Consider the following 22,221-nt stretch of genomic DNA (forward strand, 5'->3'; position numbering starts at 1 on the left):
ATTTTTAAATAAATGTTGATAATGATGATAATGATGAAGGATTCTTTCATTTTCAATGAGAATTTGAACACTGCATGGCACTGTTCCACTGACTCATACAAGTTAATAAATTAAACAATTTTGTTGTTTTATGTGCAGGCTAACTTGTGTCTACATTGTAGAAGTAACCCCTCATTATAAACACAGTATATGCATTTTATTAGGTGTACCTGTACATTTTTCTGGTTTAGCTGTCAAAGCATGCGGACCTCAATAAAGCTGAGATTGCTGCAACTCTGGGTACATGGGACTTCCAGTCTGGTGTATAAATCCCAATGTCACCTAAGTAAGCAGCTGCATAAGGAGTATGGGGTCTTAGTCATTTATCCATGGCTCTTTGAAAGGTGGCAGGTGCCCCGTGCAACCCTAAGGGTAGAACCTTATACTGGAAAAAACCATCAGGGGTGGAAAATGCGGTCTTTGGTTGGGATGAGGAAATAAGGGGTACTTACCCCTTTATTAAATCAATAGTAGTCAAATAGTTGCTACCAGATAGATTTTCTATCAGTTCGTCCACCTGTGGCGTAGGGTAGGTATCGAACTGGTATATACTCTTTAACCAACTAAAGTCGTTGCAGAACCAAATACTCCCATTGGGCTTTGGGACAAGCACAATAATACTGTTCCATTCACTAGGGGATTCCTCAATCATGTCCTCAATCATGTCCTGCTTCAGGAATGCGGTATGGCTTCTGCTTCACGTCATCTCCCAGAGGTGTGATAATGTTATGTTCAATTAAAGTAGTGTGCCCAGGAATGGGAGAAAATACATCCCTGTTCCAGCGTATCATTTCCTCTGTCTGCTGTTTTTGCTTAACAGATAGAGCTAGATCTAGAAGATCCAATGACAGTACTCACTACCCGATGAGAGGGGTTCTCATCATACCAAGATTTAAGTAGATTGACATGGTATATTTGTTCCTTCCTTCTTCTTAGTAGATGGACCCTGTAATTGACAGGACCAACAGCCTTTAGGACTTCATATGGACCTTGCTAGTGGGCAAAAACTTGCTTTCTTGGGTTGGGACCAGGACCAGGACCTTGTCCCCAAGACTGAAGGATCGATCTACACTCATGGCTAAAAGTTTTGAGGATGACACATGTATTAGTTTTCACAAAGTTTGCTGCTTCATTGTTTTTAGACTTTTTTGTCAGATGTTACTATGTTATACTGAAGTAAAATTACAAGCATTTCATAAGTGTCAAAGGCTTTTATTGACAATTACTTTAAGTTTATGCAAAGAGTCAATATTTGCAGTGTTGACCCTTCTTTTTGAAGACCTCTGCAATTCGCCCTGGCATGCTGTCAATCAACTTCTGGGCCACATACTGACTGATGAACGCTCATTCTTGCCTAATCAATGCTTGGAGTTTGTGAGAATTTGTGTGTGGGGTGGGGGGGGGGTTGTCCACCTGCCTCTTGAGGATTGACCACAAGTTCTCAATGGGATTAAGGTCTGGGGGGTTTCCTGGCCATGGACCAAAAATGTTGATGTTTTGATCCCCGAGCCGCTTAGTTATCACGTTTGCCTTATGGCAAGGTGCTCTATCATGCTGGAAAAGGCACAGTTCGTCACCAAACTGTTCTTGGATGGTTGGGAGAAATTGCTCTTTGAGGATGTTTTGATACCATTCTTTATTGCTGAGAAGCAACCACACACATGAATGGTCTCATGATTCTTTATTGTTGGCATGACAATTGACTGATGGTAGCGCTCACCTTTCCTTCTCTGGACAAGCGTTTTTCTAGATGCACAAACGATATGAAAGGTAATTCTTCAGAGAAAATGACTCTATACCAGTCCTCAGCAGCCAATCCCTGTACCTTTTGTCGAAGTCAGCAAATTGGATAAAGTCATTTCAATTAAAGTCTAGCAAACTTGGTTGTCTTTGTCTGAAAAGATGCGTACGGTACGCATCTACGTACAAGGGCACGCTACGGCGTGAAAGGGCGTACGCATCCACTACACGTGGCAGCAACAGTAATTGGTCTTTTACCATACATTCGCACAAACACGCATACTTATAAAATAGTACACATTAATGGTAGTTGCAACACATAGTCAGTTATGTCGAAATATAGTAGTATTTATATGTTATATCAGAGTTACATGCATACTAGTGAAATACACGGAACAGGTTGAAGGAATCACATCATGAGTGGTATCATAATGAACCTCGTTACATATCCTACTGTTTGGTTCACTCTGCGAGGGAATCGCAGAGTGCATACACAAGTTATGAATGATAGGGAATTATGAATTACTTAAGACTAAGGAATCTTGGCGGGAAGAGCCGAGCATACCCCCTGGAGAGGTGACCCCCTCCTTTGGATTCCTTAGGATGAACTAGCCAATGATTGACAACCCCTTGGACCTTCCTGAGACCTGGACCAATAGATGCAAGCTATACCATATTTATTGTATTACTGTATTTGATTGTGTATATAAGCAGCAGCCTCACATCCAGTGTTCAGACATCTTGTCCCCAGACTTCAGGATTGAATGACTGCACTGGATCCAGAGCACCTGCGATAAGTAACGGCTGTATTTATTATCACTTCGCTTGAGCATATTATTCTACTATTTGCGAATAAATCTTTGTGCGTTGGAAACACAAATCGAGGTTCGACAATCGTTATTGGTTAGCGACAATACGCACATAACACTTTTACAAAATATTAGTCTGTCCCTGATGTTTTTCCTGGAGAGAAGTGTTTAATTTGCTGGCCTTCTTGACACCAGGCTATCCTCCAAAAGTCTTCGCCTCACTGTGCGTGCAGATGCACTTGCACCTGCCTACTGCCATTCCTGAGCAAGCTCTGCACTGCTGGTGCCTTGATCCCGCAGTTGAATCAACTGTAGGAGACGGTCGTGGTGCTTGCTCGACGTTCTTGGGCGCCCTGAAGCCTTCTTCACAACTATTGAACCTCTCTCCTTGAAGTTCTTGATGATCCAATAAATGGTTGATTTAGGTGCAATCTTACTAGCAGCAATATCCTTGCCTTTGAAGCCCTTTTTGTGCAAAGCAATGATGACTGCACTTGTTTCCTTGCAGCTAACCATGGTTAACAGAAGAAGAACAATGATTTCAAGCACCACCCTCCTTTTAAAGCTTCCAGTCTGTTATCCTAACTCAATCAGCATGACAGAGTAATCTCCAGCCTTGTCCTCATCAACACTCTCACCTGTGTTAACGAGAGAATCACTGACCTGATATCAGCTGGTCCTTTTGTGGCAGGGCTAAAATGCAGTGGAAATGTTGTTTTTGGGATAATGTTCCTTGTCATGGCAAAGAGGGACTTTGAAATTAATTGCAATTCATCTGATCACTCTTCATGACATTCTGGAGTATATGCACATTATAAAGATGAGGCAGCAGACTTTGTGAAAAATAATATTTGTGTAATTCTCAAAAGTTTTGGCCATGACTGTACAGCAGTTTTATAATAACTTCTCTTTTGCGTTACCTGAGCCTCTTTTACATGTTGTTGTGCAATGGGACCTATCTTTCCAAATCTCTCATACATTTGGGCCACAAATTGTATCAGGTTTGGCTGTCTGGGGTCTTGCTGCTACCACCCTTCATTCAACATATCCAAGATACTCCTTGTCTGTCTTTTGAACAGTAATTCAAAAGGACTAAACCCTGTTGAGGCTTGAGGTACCTCATGGATGGCAAACAAATAATAAGGGATAAGAGTATCCCAATCTTTTTTTTCTCGTGCCACTGCTTTTTTTCATCATGTGCTTTAATGTGCTGTTAAGCCAAGCCTTCTGTTTGTGAATGGTACATGGAGGTGTGAAGAGCAGTCACACCTAACAGCTGAAACATGTTTTTCATCAACTTGGACATGAATGGGATGCCCTGGTCTAGTGGGAATTTAATTGGGAATTCCCAAACATGTAAAAACCAACATTATCTCTTTAGCTATGGTGCTGGACTTTATATTCCTCAGGGAACTGCCTCTGGCTAGCGGGTCGCAGAGTCAAGCACCACCAATATATATTGGTGCCCATGAGCAGACTTCTCCAGTGTGCTCACAAGGTCCATACCTATATGCTCAAAGGGGACCTGAACTACAGGTATTGCTATGAGAGTTGCCCTATACAAGGTTCTCTAATAAATGGGAGAAAACCGGCAATACCTTTTCACTGCCATATGTACACTGGGCTAGTGAAACCTGAACAGAACTTGTTTCAGCATTTTATCTTCGGCCAAGTGTCCCCCACAGACATATGTGTGAGCTGCTTATAGCACTAGAAGTACATGAACCTGAGGTACCATTAATTGTTCTACATTTTACCCTTGTACAACTCCAATTCTATAGAGGAAATTATTTTTAACAAAATGTGGTATACTTTCTGCAGGCTGGGCTGCTTTTTCCACACCATTTACCTTAGTCACATTTTTGAATGCATGTTCCATTGTTGCATTATTAAGCTGATCGCGAGCAAAGTCCTGAAAAGAAAATAAAGTTGTTAATGTGGACCAGTTTGTATCCTCACCGTGCGGTGCGCAGGGCTTCCCCTGAACAGCGACACTTTCGTGGAAGTCCTGCCGTGACCCCCAGGATAGCGTTCCAGGTTGGCTGTTCCAAAAGATCAAGGTCCTGACACTGTGATTTCTTGGGCAGATCCTTTAAGACCGGGCTTCAGACCGTTGAATCAATTAGCTGCATGTCCGGCTGGACTTGCTCACAGAGGACCTCTTTAAACACTGTGAAGTCTCTCTTAAGAATAAGCAGATTTGTCAGCTTAGGCACTATGGCACCCACCACCATAATGGTTTGGTTTTAAGGGTGACCGGCAGAAGAGTTCCCTCAAACTCCTCAATCATCCCATGTAAACAAGGACCTTCACCTTAGGAAACCCAGAAGTTATGGTTCTGGGAGCCAGGACAAGATTTTGGTTGATTAGCACAGTCACTCGGAACAAACAAGTGCTTCCTGATGCAGGACTCATCATAAAACAGCTTGGACAAGCAGGCCGAACATGCGTGACATAACAGTCCATGCATTCCGGTAGTTTAGGACACTCAGCACGGAAGTGACCTGGTTCCCCACATTCGAAGCACTTCAGATTAGACACCTTTTCAACTGGCCCTCTGTCAATAGCAGTTTTACCTATTGGGCCCCATGGCAACGATCGTCAATTCTGGCTTTTGAGATGGCATTGGTTTTGGCACAAATGTAGGTGCTTTGCTCAGTTGCATAAAGCAACAAACCTCTAAACCATTGTGCCAAGTTCTTCACAAGTCTGTGGGTTCAACTCGGATGCAGTGATCTGTCGACAAAATTTAAATAATCTATGTCTGCAAATTCACCTCTAACTGCAACAATTTTTTACAAATTTTGGAAAGATCAGACAGCTGTGCTATGACCAATTTTTCTTGGTCGGAGCGCCGCTTATGATAGCACTGGTCTCAATGCGAGTAAATATCTCAGATTTTAAGCAAGGATAATCAGAAGCCCGGTACTCATCCAGATCCATATTAGTTCGCTAAGCTTCCTCAGTTAGATATGGTGCCAGTCTACCAGCCCAAACTTCAGGAGGTCAAATTGTCCTTTTTGCAACCCTCAATGGACACCAGATAGGTTTCTATGTCATCAGCTGGTGACATATTCTGAAGAGCTGAACCAGCTGGTGTGTTTCTGTCATACCTAACATGGGCTAACCCTTCCCGTAAGAGCCTGGTGCTTTTCTCCTGTGCCTCTGCAACTCCTAGCACCTGAGTTTGCCGCTCTTGCTGTGCAGCGGCCACGTTCACGAGGGCCTCAAAACTTCCTCTATATCAATATCACCGCGGGTTGGGTAGAGGAAACTTTCTTCCCTAAGCACCCAGTTCTGACACCAGAAGCACCCCCCTTTTGTTGATGCACACACAAAAAACGTCTTGCTTTATACTTTGCATTATTGTCAGGATAGCAAAGTAATTGACAACATAAAGTTCCACACACTTTCTCATGACCTTAAAGCTAAATTAACAGAGACCAGTTCCCTAGACATAGGCCACTATCTGGCATCAGTCACCCACGAGCAATGAAAAAGACAGGTTTAAATAGTTTAAACTCCTCCCACAGCCCTAGCTTGATAGACAGCTGGCAACCCAACCTTGCCTTTAAAAAGGAGTTCTTGTCAGCTGCTCTGCTTGATTAATCTCACCGCAGACACACCCTGTCAGCTTACTATTAGCTGTGGGAAAATATCCCTCTAAACCACGACAAAACGTGTAAGTTTTAATCACACTTATGTCTACCACCTGATTACCTTTATACTAGGAGCACTCTTATGCAAATCTTTGTCACAATATATATTGTTCATCTTTATTATAACTTACCGAACATATATAAAAAAAGAAGATGTAACTACACATCATATCAAGATAAAAATAAAATATATAAACCTATAAACAAGAAAAATTGCAGATAATTCAAATGTCTCAGTTGTAGAAATACAGAAGTATTTTAATAAAGGTTGCCAATGCCTATAAAATTAATTATCTGTAGTCCCTTACAGTAAAATAAAGTAAAAATGCTCATAATCATCTGATCTATTAGGAGGGTTGACATTTTGAGATGTCATTATGAATTACTTTACCAATCTAATGCTGTATAAAGCAAAGTAACTCTAAAGTGGAGCACAGTGATTAAAAATAATGACCTCTGGGTCTTATTCAAAGCCAATCCTCTATTTTCTTCCAAAACCTTCTAAGTTTACCACAACCATAAATCATATGAAAAATGCCTAAATTATACATTTCACACTACAGCCACATATTTACAATATCTGGTCAACACTTCAGTAATTTCTTACAAGTACAAGTTCTATTATTTTTCATTGAAGATCTCTCTCTGCATTTTCATAGTTCACGTTAACTCATTGCTAGTACTTACAGAAGTAGATGCATTAGGGCTCCATCTGCTGATAAATCTAGGAGTTTGTTTCTGATGGAACCATGTTCTAAGCATGCTATTAGGTACAATATTTAATAAATTAATTGGCTGTGGTAAAAGTAAATTAACACTTAAAAATGTGTGCAGGAAAGGGGGACAGATTAACAATCACTTCAAAGTAACTGTTAATCCTTGTCATGGATTATCATCCTCACCTCACTCTTCTTCTCTTTTCTTTGGCTAGTGAGTTCCCCCGTCCCTCTTACTGCTTTCCTTTCCTCTTTCTCCTTCTTTCTTCCATCTCTCCCTGAATTGTGTTTTGTCTCTTTATATCAACAACAATATTCTGCTTACATAACGTGGAAACTACAATGTGATTTTGTTACACCTGTATTGCCTTTTTCCCTCATTTTCTGTATCGTAAAACTCAATAAAATTTCTTTTAAAAAAAAAAAATAGTGCTCCCTCCATACGTTAAAATCAATTATTAGCTTATCCAATGTGAAAAATGTATTGTAAAATTTAAAACCTGGTACACACTATAGAAAATTACTTCAGATGCCATTTCTGTAACAATCTTAACAATGCCGGGAAGTCCCAATAAGCATGCCGATTCGTGCGTACACACATACATGATTTACCATCAGATCTGAGATCTGCATTTCTCATAAGCATTTGCTGAAACGATCGTAACTTTACACACTCTACAGATATCTGATGTCCCTGCAGCAATATGCAAAGCTAATTTAAATAAGGGGCTGCACCTCAGCGCACTCAAACATCCAGGAAGCGGAAATAGCATAATTACCATTCATTGCTTTATTTTGCTTTGTATAGTCTACGTTCGGTTAACTCCCTTTAGAACTGTACACAAGGTAGAATTTATTGTTACCTATATAATGAGCCTGCAAAATAAAATAAAAATCTTATGCTTGTAGCTTTGACGACAACACTGCACACAGTAAATGGGAGAGAAAGGAGAAGAAAAAAGATGTTGGACCAAGTACAGGTTGCTGAGTAGAGAGTTCTTTTCACATATGCCACTGCTACAGGAGACACGGGGCAAGAATCCTGATAACTTCAGGAATTTCCTACGGATGAATGATCCTACATTCCAGAAGCTGCTGAAACTGGTCACCCCACTCATACAAAAGGAGGACACCCATTTAAGGAGACCCATATATGCAGAGCAGAGACTGGTTGCTACCCGCAATTTTTTGGCTACTGGAAGGACATCTGCTGATCGCAACAACAGCACAGGTAATTCCACGCAAACTCTGGGCCTGATTATACCTGAGACCTGCGAGATCATCATACAAGTTCTCAAACTGTAAAAATAAAAGTCACAAGTGCTCATAATGGCAGTATTCTATGTTTTCAAATGAGTAAGGACTCCACTGTATTACAGCATACTGGCACTGCTACTTGGTGTGGAAGTTCTAAGACAGGAGGGGTGCTGGACCGGCCTTTCCAGGAGCTGATGTTATCTGTGGAGAGGAAGCAGCTTATGAGGGGACAGGGCTGTAAAGGTAAGTAAATGTTCTGTCTCTGCCTGTTGTAAAAGTAAGTAAATGTTCTGCCTCTACCTGTTGTCACCATCTAAACGTTTTATTTTCCTCACTATTGCCGCACATATCAGGTCACACTTGTCTTCTTCTTTTTCCATCAGCCTGTTTGCTGACTCTAGTATGCATCAAATCATGACCTTGGTGAGTTCCCCGCCTCCCATTGCCTTTTCTTCCTCCTCCTGCCAGGTTGTTGACCTGGTCGCTGGGTGGGTTACTGGATGGATTCAGAACGCTGCTGGGTTGGAGCAGACGTCTCCACCAGATCCTCCACCACATCACAAAGCCCCTCCTCAATGAAGACAGATGGTTGTGTAATAAAAATATAAATGAAAATAGTATGAAAACAATAGATGCATGTATTTATATAACATTACAACAATCTTTCTGTTTCACTTCCCATCAAAGTTGTCACTGGGTTAGGGTCAGAGGACTGCCTGTACAGCCAGCTCAAGTGATATTACCTCCCGAGTGCCGCAGAGTCTAACGGTGAAGGAGGTGTTTGCCTGGAACTCCCACAAGGAAGTTTGAAGTTAGCTGCTCCCAGACTGCAGGTCGCGGCCCTCTTAGGAGGTGATGAATGAGGCTATATTGAAAACCAAGATAATAACTGAAGATGCCACGGATGAGAAGTAGCTCAACGACTGAAAGACTAATAGGCAGTTTCCCAGGGCAATGGTAGAGCCAATGTACAGAGAGTAAGGAACAGCAGGCGAGTATGTAGGTTATACTGGAGACAGGTAGCAATAATCTGCAGAGCGTTCCCACAGGTTAGTGGAGTAGACACAGAGGCTGTGATGATCTGTGGATAGATGTGCTGGAGACTCAGAGAACAGGTAGCAATAATCTGCAGAGCGATACCACAGGATATTGAAGAAGACACGGAGGCTGTGATGATCTGCGGATAGGTGTGCTGGAGACTCAAAGAACATGTAGCAATAATCTGCAGAGCGTTACCACAGGATAGTGGAGTAGACACAGAGGCTGTGATGATCTGCGAGAGATGTGCTGGAGACTTCAGAGAACAGGTTGCAAAAAGGAGCCAGGGAACAGGACATCTGAACAGGAGAGTAGACCTGAAGATCTGGCAACTTGGTAGAGAAGCAGGTGCTTTAAATAGACAGAGCTGACAGGCAGTTAGCCAATCAAGAGGCTGCAGGAAGTATTGCTGGTCTCAGTTCAGACCAGCAAGTGAATGCAGAAAGAGGGAAACAGGTGAGAACAGTGACCATAATGCAGGTTTAGCTGGTGCAATGTGTGATAAAAGGTTGACGAATTACGAGTTACTGCAGAAAAATTTTAACAATTGTGGAATTTCCCAAACTGTGATGGGTCGATAGATGGGAAACATGTCAGAATTATGCCACCCTCTAAAACTGGTTCTACAACTATTTCTACAATTACAAGGAATACTTCAGTATTAGCCTGATGGCCATAGTGGATGCAAAATATGAATGTATCTGCATGGACATTGGCAAAAGGCAAAAGTGTCAGACGGTGGGGCATTGAAACAGACACTCTTCCATGACAAAGTTAGAAACAATGCACTGAATTTGCAAACACGTACCCAAACTAAATTAGGCCGTAATTTTGTATTTGTGGCTGATGAAGCGTTTGCACTCCAAGCTCATATTTTAAAGTGTTACCTTCAAAAAGCATTCACATCTGAAAGGAGGTTATTCAGTTACAGATTATCAAGAGCAAGGTGAGGAATGGAGAATGATTTCGGTATATTGAGTAATATAATCAGAATTTTTCATACCACCATTAATCTTCGTCTTTGCAAAATAGACAAAGTGGTGATGGCATGTTGTGCCCTACACAACTACACAACTATCTTAGGCAGAAAAGCCCCAGTGTGCACAGCACATCTTCTACTTTGGAACATACATATATAAAAACAGTCAAGCTTGCGCTTCCCCTAGTTGTAGGATTAACAATGCTGCCAGAGGAAATAGTAAAACCGCTAATCCTACAAAAATATATAAAACCCTGCCCCTGGGGGGACGAGCTAGACATGTCACACACACCACTTAACACTACATCTTCTTTGTCTGTCCCACCATCCCTTAATGTTCTCTCGTGGAATGTTGACGGATTGAACACTCCCGTTAAGTGGAAAAAAGTATTTTTACATTTGAAATGATATAAACCGGACATCATCTTATTGCAGGAGACTGGACATTGGGTGACAACTCGACCATAAGGGATTCATGGTTACATGACTGCATATCAGCCCATTACAAAAACAAGTCCAGGGGAGTGGCTGTTTTGCTGGGAAGAAAGCTACCTTATACGATTTCAGATACTGTTATTGATCCCAATGGTTGCTATTTCCTGCTAGATATTCAAATTTGTGACCATAAATACACGCTCCTTAATATTTATGCTCCAAATGTTCATCAAAGAAAATTTTTTCAACATACGTATAATGCAATTATTAGCTTCTCGGGAAACACCCAATCTTATAATAGGTAGGGACTTTAATGTGGTCGATGACCCTTCCCTTGATAAACAACCAACCCCCTTGGGAGTACCTCTACAAAATTTGCACCTAATAGCCAGACTTAATATTACACATGGGTTAACGGACTTTTGAATCCCACTGATATATCATTAACCTTCCATTCCGGGGTCCATAACTCGCTCTCAAGATTTGATTGTATCTTACTAGCCAACCATCTTGTCTCGGAAGTTATTAAGGTAGATTTGGGAAATATCATTGTTTCTGACCACGTACCGGTGTTTCTTTCTTTACACCTCCCAGTAATTGGCACTAGAAATACCTCTTGGAAGTTCCCTTCTTATATGCCTCTGATCACTTCAGCCAACATCTTAGACACCATTGGTTAGATTATGTTGACAATAATATTGAGCATCTGCATGATCCGGTATTATTTTGTGAAACATCGAAGGTGGTAATGAGAGGAAATATTATGACCTATACAGCGAACAAGAGAAAGGAAGCTGCGGCACAATACTCTTCTTTAGCTCAACAGGTGCGTGTCTGCTTTGAGAAGTATACCTCTGATCTTCAAGATTTGTGGGCAGCATGGCGGCTTAGTGGTTAGCACTTCTGCCTCACAGCACTGGGGTCATGGGTTCAATTCCTAACTATGGCCATATCATTATGGAGTTTGTATGTTCTCCCCGTGTTTGCGTGGGTTTCCTCCTGGTGCTCTGGTTTCCTCCCACACTCCAAAAACATACTGGTAGGTTAATTGGCTGCTATTAAATTGCCCTTAGTCTTTCTCGGTCTGTGTGTAAGTTAGGGGATTTAGATTGTAAGCTCCAATGAGGCAGGGACTCTTTGCAGCGCTGCAGAATTAGTGGCGCTATATAAATAAATGATGATGATGATGATGATGAAGATGCCTCTTTGACCCAATACAAACAGGCATTAGATGGATTTCTTTCTATACAAGCTCAATCTAAACTTGATTATGTTAAAAATAAATATTATTGGTGGGGAAATAGAACTGGAAAACTTTTGGCCTACATGTCCAAGACACTTAGACATAGAAATCATATAATGACCATTAAGACAAGTAATAACTCCCCACTTATTCAAACCTCTAAAGGCATAGCAAAGGTATTCTCGAACTATTATAGGGATTTATATTCTGATACTCCCCCAGATGAGAACCTTATGAACAGATTACTATCAGAAGCAGAAGTGCCTGTTCTCTCTGGCTCCCAAAGAGAATACTTAGACCCTGGCATAACAACACAAGAGGTATCTGCGGTAATATAAAATCTCAAACTCCAGAAAGCACCAGGCCCTGATGGGTTTTCAGGGGAATACTAAAAATTGATAAAAATAGATGTCACACCCATATTACTGGACTTGAATTGAACTATCCACTGGTCACATCCTATATACCGTACGTTTAATCGGGCATATACATCACTTCTCACGAAGCCAGCGACAGATCCAGTATTGTTTCCATCATATCAGCCCATTACTCTGTTGAATTTAGATTTTAAGATTTTGTTAAGAGATCATGGCAAATAGACTCCAAAGCTTCCTAGTTTCTCTATTATCGGACCATCAACTTGGTTTTGTTCCCATTAGGCACTCAGTCAGAGACATATACTCAGAGATTGCAGCTGTTGCTGCTTCTCGTGGAACCACAAATACTACTATGTGCTGGTCAGTCTAGCTGTTTGCAAAATTTTTTATACTGTCTTGTGGCCTTTTATGTGCGCTGTTTTGGAGAGGCATGGATTTGGAAGGGACTTTATAGTCAGGATATAATATTTCTATAACAAACCGATAACCTCCCTACTAATTAACACATTAATGTGGAAACCCATAGAAATGCAAAGAGGGACAAGACAGGGTTGTCCCCCTTTATTATTTAACTAGTCATAATATCCGATGCTGAGGTTTATTCAAAAGTGGCCCATCATGCAAGGAATCCAAATATGGAACGAAAGTATTAAATTCATCACCTTTGCAGATCATCTCTTATTATATCTATCAAACCCTGAGACCGCTCTGATTCCCTTGATGAAGAAGATTGAGAAATTTGGACCGGTCTCCGGTTTTGGAGTCAATTTCGATAAGTCGACGGTTCTATCCCTGGGGAATGATAAGCACAAGCCAAGATGAGCAACTAATATTCCTCTACAAAGGGAAGCGAAATCCAAATCTTATCTAGGTGTTTTGCTTCCTCGCAATCTAACCACGTTATATAAACTTAATATTTATCGAAAATATACGAACAAAGATAAAAGGGAGGGAACATCTTAATGTTTCTGGGTATAGCAAATCTCCTGAAGATGATGTCCTTTCCAAAGGTGCTATACCCTTTACAAACACTACCTCTATTTCTCACAAAGTCAGATGAATATCTTTTGAATTGCCTTTTTCGTGCATCCATTTGGAAGAAAAAGTGCCCCTGTGTCCCTTTTGTTAAACTTCAACAATCCACATCCAACGGAGGTATCAATTTTCCCAATGTAGTTCAAAATAGTAATGCTGCACATTTAGGTTATTTGCGAGATTGGACATCGAAGCGCAGTGTTTATACTAACTTGACACTAGAGAGACAGTTTCTCCCCACCATTCATATTAAGTCTTTCCTTCATATCAATGATCAGGAAATCCCAACACAAGTACTGGACAAGTCTTTAATAACGTCAGTAAGAAATATATGACATATTCAACATCATAAATTTCACTTAAACCCATAAAAGTCTATACAGGGGCGATTTTGCATAATAACGCCCCTCCTTTGCTCTGATTGGCTGGCTCGCGTTAAACCCCGCCTTCCGCCCGTGATTGGCCCCGCCCACTCCCGTTGTGATCGCCGGCTGGGACCACTCTGATTGGCTGGCCCACATTTAGCCCCGCCCCCACTTAGCCACGCCCCTCCCGTTTTGATCGGCGGCTGGGACCTAGCTTTTTGCTGCTAGGGGGGGGGGCGAATGCCCCAATCGCCTCCCCCTGGATCCGCCACTGAGCTCAACACTATGCTAAGAGTCCTAATACTTTCTTTTCAGACATTATTTGGGACAACCCTTTTGATACCCTCTTGAATTCCTGTCCACCTAAACAAAAAAACTGTTGTCGGTTAACTCAGCCATTGCAAGAAGATGCATTCTCCACATGTGGATTCAGAGCCCCCCTCCCCCTTCTTGATCTCTTTTTAAGGAAAAACTATTTTTTGTTAAGAGAATGGACTGGCTAGAGGCCTCCCTGCAAAAAACATAACTCACAGGTAGACTTTTTGAGACTTGGGAGAACTTTATTTACACCTTGTCTATTCCTATGAGAGAATAACTGCAGAAATGCTTTTGCCAAACTCTTTGGTATGAGACGAGAATATTTTTGTAAAATCCACCTATCTCTCTCAATAACTGATTGCTCTCAGAATCTCAGCCTCTCCGTGTCTGTGTGTCTTGAATGTTAGTAATACTGCCTTTAATGTTTATTTTGAAATATGAATATACGCGTCTTTTTTTTTATTACAAATGGTTTTTAATATGTACATGTCTGAAGTTCTTCAATAAAAACAATTCTGGTAAAATAAATAATATAAGTCAAATTCCCAGGTGCAAAATAAGAAATGGTTTGATTCATTAAGGAAAGTAAACCAAGTAAATGAGTATCTTTGCAGCTTGGAAAAACCATGTTGTATATGAGTAGGAGGTAAATTTAAAATGTAGGAACTTATTTAAATGTCAGTGTAAAATAAAGCTATCAAGTATTTGTGTGCTACATGAAAAAACAGACAGTATTTTCTTGATGTGCAAAATAATAAACTCATTTGCACCCCTTGCATTGCAACATGGCCAAGGTTCAAAGTTACTCATTTTGTTTGCTTTACTTTCCTTAAGGGATCAGGCCCAAAGAGTTTCATAAATAAATGCAAGAATAAAGTTCTGGCCAGAACATAAACAGTCACATGAAAGAATATGTGCACAAAAATAAATGTAAAAACATATATCAATTATCATATGGTTGTTATGGGGAGCAGACTTGTCAGAGGTGAAAATATTCTGAAAAGAAAAATGAGATAATAATAAACATACAGAGAAGTATAAATGTCCCAATTAATAGGGTAAATTTCCGGATGAAATAATATCTAAATCAATCCTTGTAGCAATCCTTATAAGTGGGAATGGTAAACAGTTTAAATAGTGAGATGACGATCCAATTCACACATAGTCCATAATATCAATTGCTCAATATAAATGTGTAAATAAAGAAGCATGCAAATCCAGAGTAATTGCCACTGATAAAACCAGGACTTACTTTTCACGTAGGGCGGAATGAATTGGCTCCACAGACTCTTCCTTACCTACCCTTCTTCAATACAGCAGGCGGTGTGTGTCTATGCCGTCTGAGTCTTGATTGCGTTCAGTTCCTGAGCATAAGTTCTTTAGGTCCCGGCTGGTAATTTAAATAAATAACATAAATACTTCACTGCTGCTACTCAGAGAAGCCTTGCATATTTCTCAATAAAGCACTAGAAAGAACAATGCTGTGAGATTACTCTAGATGATTCTCTCTCTCTCTCTTTCTCTCTCTCTCTCTCTCTCTCTTTATATATATATATATATATATATATATATATATATATATATATATATATATATATATATATCTATAATATAAATGTCTAGTGGCGTGTGTTAGTCTGTCTCTGTGTGGAAAAAATAAAACCAAGCTGCAGCGCCACCTACTGGGCGGAGTTATACACTGACCTACTAAATTCTTAGTGTGTGTGGAAAAAAAAATTCAGAAAGGGCTGAAATTTGGTATACTAAGATGTTTCAAATTTGTTAATTTAATTTGTTAATTGTTAAAAGTGTTTATAAAGATTTTTTAAAAATATATATATATTTCTTGAAGGAGAAGTGACAGTTGGGAGTGGTTGGTGGTTGCCGGGGGTGACAGTGGGGAGTGGTTGGTGGTTGAGGCCTGGGCTATGGCCCAAATGCATGACAAGAACCTTTTTAACACCTTAAGTAGCTTGATTTGACTAGAATGCATGAGTATCATGCACGGGTTAACTTGTATATATATATATATGTGTGTATGTAGAATTGTAAAAATATTAATTACTACATAAAATACACTTCATTCTGAAAACATATTAAAATGCCATTACAGTAAAATTCCATATTCAAAGTTGTTCCATTCTCTCTTACCTGATCTTTCAGTGTAAACGACCTGATTTTCTCTCTTGCTTGCTCTTGAAACGTTGTTGTCAGTTGGCTGGCTTCTGTAAATTTGGAGTCTTGGTTTGAAAATGTGCCAAAATTGTATTTTAATGCAAAATGTTAACAAACCCTGAATTATTCAAACACAAACACAACACTCCATTATGACCAAATAAAATAACCCCCTAGTACATGCATATATAGACAATAAAATATATGAAAATTATTTCTAATCATATCCTAACATCTACCAACCCCATCTGTCTAGTATTTAACATTCGAGTGACCACTGAGATCACAGAGTGCATTCACAATACAAAGATCTAATTAAAGTAATTCTATCGTTTTAAAATAAGCATTGCCCAATCAATTGAATGTGTGTCCAAAGCACAAAATGATTTATTTTTAACAGATGTAAATAGTCAACAATTCAATACATTATTATATCATGATAAAGTACAGTACAGCACAGCCAATACCAAAAGATAAGTACATACCAATGCAATCGCTTGCGCACCCACGGGACCCGATGGACAATATTCTGTATAGAATATTGTGTCAGAGTTGACTGAGGCCCCAGTGAGATGCAGCTAATATATATACAGTCAGTGTTTCATTGTGAACAAAAGAGATGAGGTAGATTGTTTCTATAGGTCCAGACGTTGGGTGGGTCCAGGCCAGACAGGTAATAGGTTGATTCAATCTAAGGAATCCAAAGGTGGGGGTCTTCTCTCCAGGGGGTCTGCTCCTTTTCATAGCCAGTATCATACAAGGGTTTTACTCTCTAATATCAATAACTAAAGTATGCAATGTGCGATCTCTTCGCCGACTGCACCGGACAGCTGCTGATGATTAGGGCTTTAATATGATATCAGGCATGACACCTTTCCTATTACCTAAACCTTTAATAACACTACAATGTACATATAATCAACATATATATATATATATATATATATATATATATATATATATATAGACTAATAATAAACCGAATACTATCTGCTCCTGAATTACAGTGTAACAGAACCAATATGAAATTATATAAATAACTAACTGTTGTAATGCGAGTGTGTGCGTGCGTATTTTACCGTGCGAACGCACCACGTCACGTAACACGTGGCGTACGCTTCGCAATACGCACGGCAAACCAATATTAAACCAATATACTTTAGTTCATCCAATTATACGACTTCAACAGTCCACCCTTTGATAGTACAATAAACTATCACCTTAAAGATGTTATAAGCAGGATCTCAGTACCACGTTTCATTGTTATGTAATACAAATCCCCCTTGGTGTATGTCCACGCTGTTCGTAGATCTAAACAAGTTATCATAAGAGAAAGTCTTAATCTTCTAAACGACTTCTTCTTTTACTATAAACCGTACACTTCTGGAGCTTGGAGATAACCTTTTGTATGCCCTTCAAGGGTGCAATAAAACACTTAATACATTATTTGGAAAGGTACATGGTACAATAGAACGTGTATCAGCTATACAGAATTCTCTACTACAGTTCTTTAAGTTTAACAGGTTCTTCTGTCCAACGCATGTCTTTAAGCTCAGAATACATTTAAACACTTCATGTTCATCAATAGCATCATCCTATGTCTATCAATAATGTCATATGCAATCTCCTTCAGCTTGCGTTAATATACACTCATCTAATAATGTCACCAGTTCTTTTCATCCAGACTTGTGGGTGGGCTATTGTCTGTTCGTTCTTCCCAGTCTCCCAATACTCAGATTTAACAGTGATCGGCTTGTAAAGCATTGGGAGACTTTAGACTAAGGGACTTAGGTGTCCTACTTTTTCCCCTAGTGACCTCCCACCCATAGTTCGGGTACCTCAAGAATATTTAGTGGAAAGAGAACTAATCCTACTTGATATAATCACTGAGGCACGCGTGAGCACGCCCAGCACTTTGTTTGGTCTAAAACCTTACCCTCCCAAGAATGATAATCATTCTCAAGGATGCCTGCTCAAGTCCGAATATTACTGGACTGGCATCGCTGGGTGTGTCTCTTTTCTAACTATGGGGTCGCCGTACTCACGGACATAATGCTATTCAGACAATAGCCCCTTGCACTTTCTCCAAGCTCCAAGGTTTCCAAATTTTCCTTTACCCCTGAATTGAATAGAGTAATTGGCTGGACTGATTATGCTACTAACTTCTTCCTCCCCAATACCTCCTTATCATTACCTGAACCAGTCTCTGTCACCTGCTAATAATTAAAAGAATTAACCGCCCTGAGAAGAGAATGAAATGAGAGAACACAAAACAGGAAAAACTACAACTTCATGCTGGACAACAGTCTTAGCCTTTGGCTCAGGTGCTACTAACTGCATTCGAGGCCTTCCAGTACAGACTCATGAGTGCCCTTGGACCCTTCTCTGAGTGTTGGCCCCTCTGCAGTGGGTGGTATGGGCACCAGTGTGTCTCTGCTACCCTTAAAGCCGTGAGGCTGGCAGCCTACACCTGGTACCTGTCTGGCAAATAACCTAAGCTTAAGAAATTTCTGCTCCACAACTTACTCTCCCGATCCAACATCCTGACAGTTAGTGTGACCTTTCAGGAAACAGTGTTTTGGACGTTCTTGGTTACTGTCTCACTATTTACCTTCTCTCAAGGTCTAACCTAGCCTCCCAGTTACAATCTCATCTCACGAGGGGTCAAGAACATTTCAAAAACTGACAGGTTAGGAGTCTGCCCAGGGGTGATCTTTTGGTAGCGGGAAAGGACTAGTGGCACTTCAATCAAGTTCCAACTCTTATTCTATTCAATTCATTCTACCGAGTACCACTTCTTTATGTTCACACTGGTTTATGGCTAATTGAAAGTATGTGATTTGTTACCACTACTCATACATTATACATCTATTATCAATAACATGAATACCCCTATCATCTATTATAACTCTAGGACTATCACATTGAATAACAAAAGCTTTGAGTATGATACAGTAATACATTAGACACATTTCAATACACCTCTACCTAGACATTTTTCATTGGTACACCTGTGTATACTTGAGGATCCTGCATGGTGGTAATTGGATGACGTGCATTTGTTTTACCTGGAGGAAAACCCATCAGCAGGAGGGATATGGGATGGCTCTATTAGTCTACCTTGTCCATCTCTCCAGAGTCCACCAGACTCCTCACCACATCTCTTCACCTTCCAGACAGTTTATCCCTCAGGTAACACAAATCTTCCTATATTAACCAATATGTGTATGCGTGCATGTGTGTGTGTGTTCACCTTTTTAAAACTAAAACAATACAACGAAAAACAAACAAAACATAGATTTGTTAGCTGTCACATAAAACCCTGTTGTCTATTTGACAGCTATGTTCTCCCTGGTGTGACAGCCCTGTATGGTTGTGCGTGTAAGTGTGGACCTTACTAGCAGCTACTTCAGTTGGTAACTGTGTCACTGTATAAAGTCCTCTATGTAGTGTCCTAATCATGTGCTGGTATTGCTATAAAACGATTTCTTAGTCACCTCAACATCGCCCTCTAGACTAGAAAAATGCTAAAGACCAATGTATATCAATCGATTTTCCCTCTGCCAACTCACATGTCATTCTCAGTACCTCATATTCAGCTACTTGACTAAGTGGGAAAGGCAAAGAGGTCTCTTTCTATAACACTTTCTTCAAATATAACAGTATCCCGTACATGCCTGTCTAACAGTGAAAATTATAAAAACATGAAAATTCTACATTTTCTAGGGTTTCACATTATGTCGTATCTTGTGGTAAAAATCCTACTCCAATGTTCTACACAGAGATGCATATCTGTATGCCTATCCTCTAGCAATCTCCTGTCTCCACCCTTTGTGCATCCATAAAAAGGCACATTTTTGTACAGGAGGCACGAACTAAAACAAAAAAAACAAAACAGATATGTAATCTATAAAACATGAATCGTATTTCCACAACAGAACCTTCTGCTTAAAAAAATCAGCAGTTTCTATACACATGAAAACAAAATCCCTGACTGTTTCTGTAACTTATGTCAATCTAGTGTGTGTATCTCTGAATTTGTCTTATGTAAAAACATAAAAATATGTTTTAGCCCCATTGTTGAGACTGTGTCTGATTTTATCTCTAACAGAGCAGAGAGAGAGAGGGAGAGAGAGAGAGAGAGAGAGGTAGAGAGAGAGAGAGAGAGAGAGAGAGAGGGAGCGGGAGAGAGAGAGAGGGAGCGGGAGAGAGAGAGAGAGAGAGAGAGGTGGAGAGAGAGAGAGAGAGAGAGAGAGAGAGAGGGAGAGAGAGAGAGAGGTAGAGAGAGAGAGAGAGAGCGGGAGAGAGAAAGAGAGAGAGAGAGGTAGAGAGAGAGGGGGGGCGGGAGAGAGAGAGAGAGAGACTAGCGTTTGTGTAAAGAATGAGAAATAGGAAAGCAATGAATGATGGGAATACAAAGGTTTGAATACAAACATACATGTAGAAAGGGAGATTTTTACAACAAAATGATAGCTGGATTGGACTCTATGGGGAAATGGCTGTATTCATTCCACTGTTCCCCTTAGCTATTTGCTAACTATGACCCCTCCCCATACTTGACTAGGGGTTCTTAACAGTGCAATCCAGTGTCGTCCGTCATTTGTTCATTAAGAACTCGGTATCTCATTGACTACATACCTTTTCAACGGACTTTTCTAACTTATAATAGAGAAATGTAAAAATGTACTCTTAGTGACTCATATTTTCTCTGAAATACATAAAACGATATTTTGGAGCAAAGTATGTACATACTTCATTGTTGGATAATGATTCTCAGCCAAACAAATTATCATGAGTCACTGCAGCCTAAAACAAAAGAGTGTTCCAATTGTCTATTGTTAATTAGTCTTTCAAGAGTAATTCTTCTATTTCTCTATCTCACCCCTTTTAAACACTTGTCTATACTTCTTTTGTGTCCCCTTTATCTGTGAAAAGAAAAACAAGATAGTTATCTTAAAACAGCAAACAAAACAAACATTTCTATTCTTTGCCGTCGGCTAGTGATTTAGGAAAACAAACATGTGACAACATAAAACAAACAAACAAAATCAACAAAGATTACTTTTAAAAAAATAAGTTTCTTTCTACATTTTGCACCTTAATGCTCACCACAGATTAACTCTAGAGTCGGCTATATTTCTGTATCATACAAGGGTTTTACTCTCTAATATCAATAACTAAAGTATGCTATGTGCGATCTCTTCGCCGACTGCACCGGACAGCTGCTGATGATTAGGGCTTTAATATGATATCAGGCATGACACCTTTCCTATTACCTAAACCTTTAATAACACTACAATGTACATATAATCAATATATATATATATATATATATAGACTAATAATAAACCGAATACTATCTGCTCCTGAATTACAGTGTAACAGAACCAATATGAAATTATATAAATAACTAACTGTTGTAATGCGAGTGTGTGCGTGCGTATTTTACCGTGCGAACGCACCACGTCACGTAACACGTGGCGTACGCTTCGCAATACGCACAGCAAACCAATATTAAACCAATATACTTTAGTTCATCCAATTATACGACTTCAACAATCTTGACCCCACAAGCTATTTCATCACCTCTCCCCACCAGAGAATTCATCACCCCCAGCCATTTATATCAACCCTCAACTGACAGTTTATGACCCCCCATCCATTTCATCACCCACCCAACCACTCATTTGCTCACCCCCCCTTAGCCAATTTAATAAGCCTCCCTAGCCAATTCATCACCCCAGCCAACTCTTCTCCCCCCTGCAGCCAATCCATTAACCCCACAGCCAATTCATCTCCCCCTACAGCCAATTTATCTTCCCCTGCAGCCAATTCATCTCCCCCTGCAGCCAATCCATCTTTCCTTACAGCCAATTAATTAACCCCCCTACCCAATTCATCTTCCCCTGCAGCCAATTAATTTGGTTCCCCCAGCCAATTCTTTAACTCCCCCAATCCAATTAATCTTCCTTCTGCAGCCAATTCATCTTACTTTGCAGCCAATTCATTAACTCTCCTAGCAAATTTATTTCCCAC

At 40.1% G+C, this 22,221-nt stretch overlaps 1 protein-coding gene across 1 annotated transcript in view; it reads right to left on the bottom strand.

Annotated features, from left to right (window-relative positions):
- Window positions 1-22,221, bottom strand: part of LOC142152348 (mitogen-activated protein kinase 12-like) — a 125,080-nt gene that overhangs the window by 98,986 nt on the left and 3,873 nt on the right. The window contains exons 2-3 of the mRNA XM_075208913.1: window positions 16,162-16,235; window positions 15,263-15,400 (exon numbers count right to left, since the gene is read on the bottom strand). The gene's annotated coding sequence lies outside the window, so the exon portion shown is untranslated. The remainder of the gene's footprint in view (window positions 1-15,262; window positions 15,401-16,161; window positions 16,236-22,221) is intronic.

The sequence above is a fragment of the Mixophyes fleayi genome, chromosome 4 (genome assembly GCF_038048845.1).
Source record: "Mixophyes fleayi isolate aMixFle1 chromosome 4, aMixFle1.hap1, whole genome shotgun sequence".
NCBI classification, from domain to species: Eukaryota; Metazoa; Chordata; class Amphibia; order Anura; family Limnodynastidae; genus Mixophyes; species Mixophyes fleayi.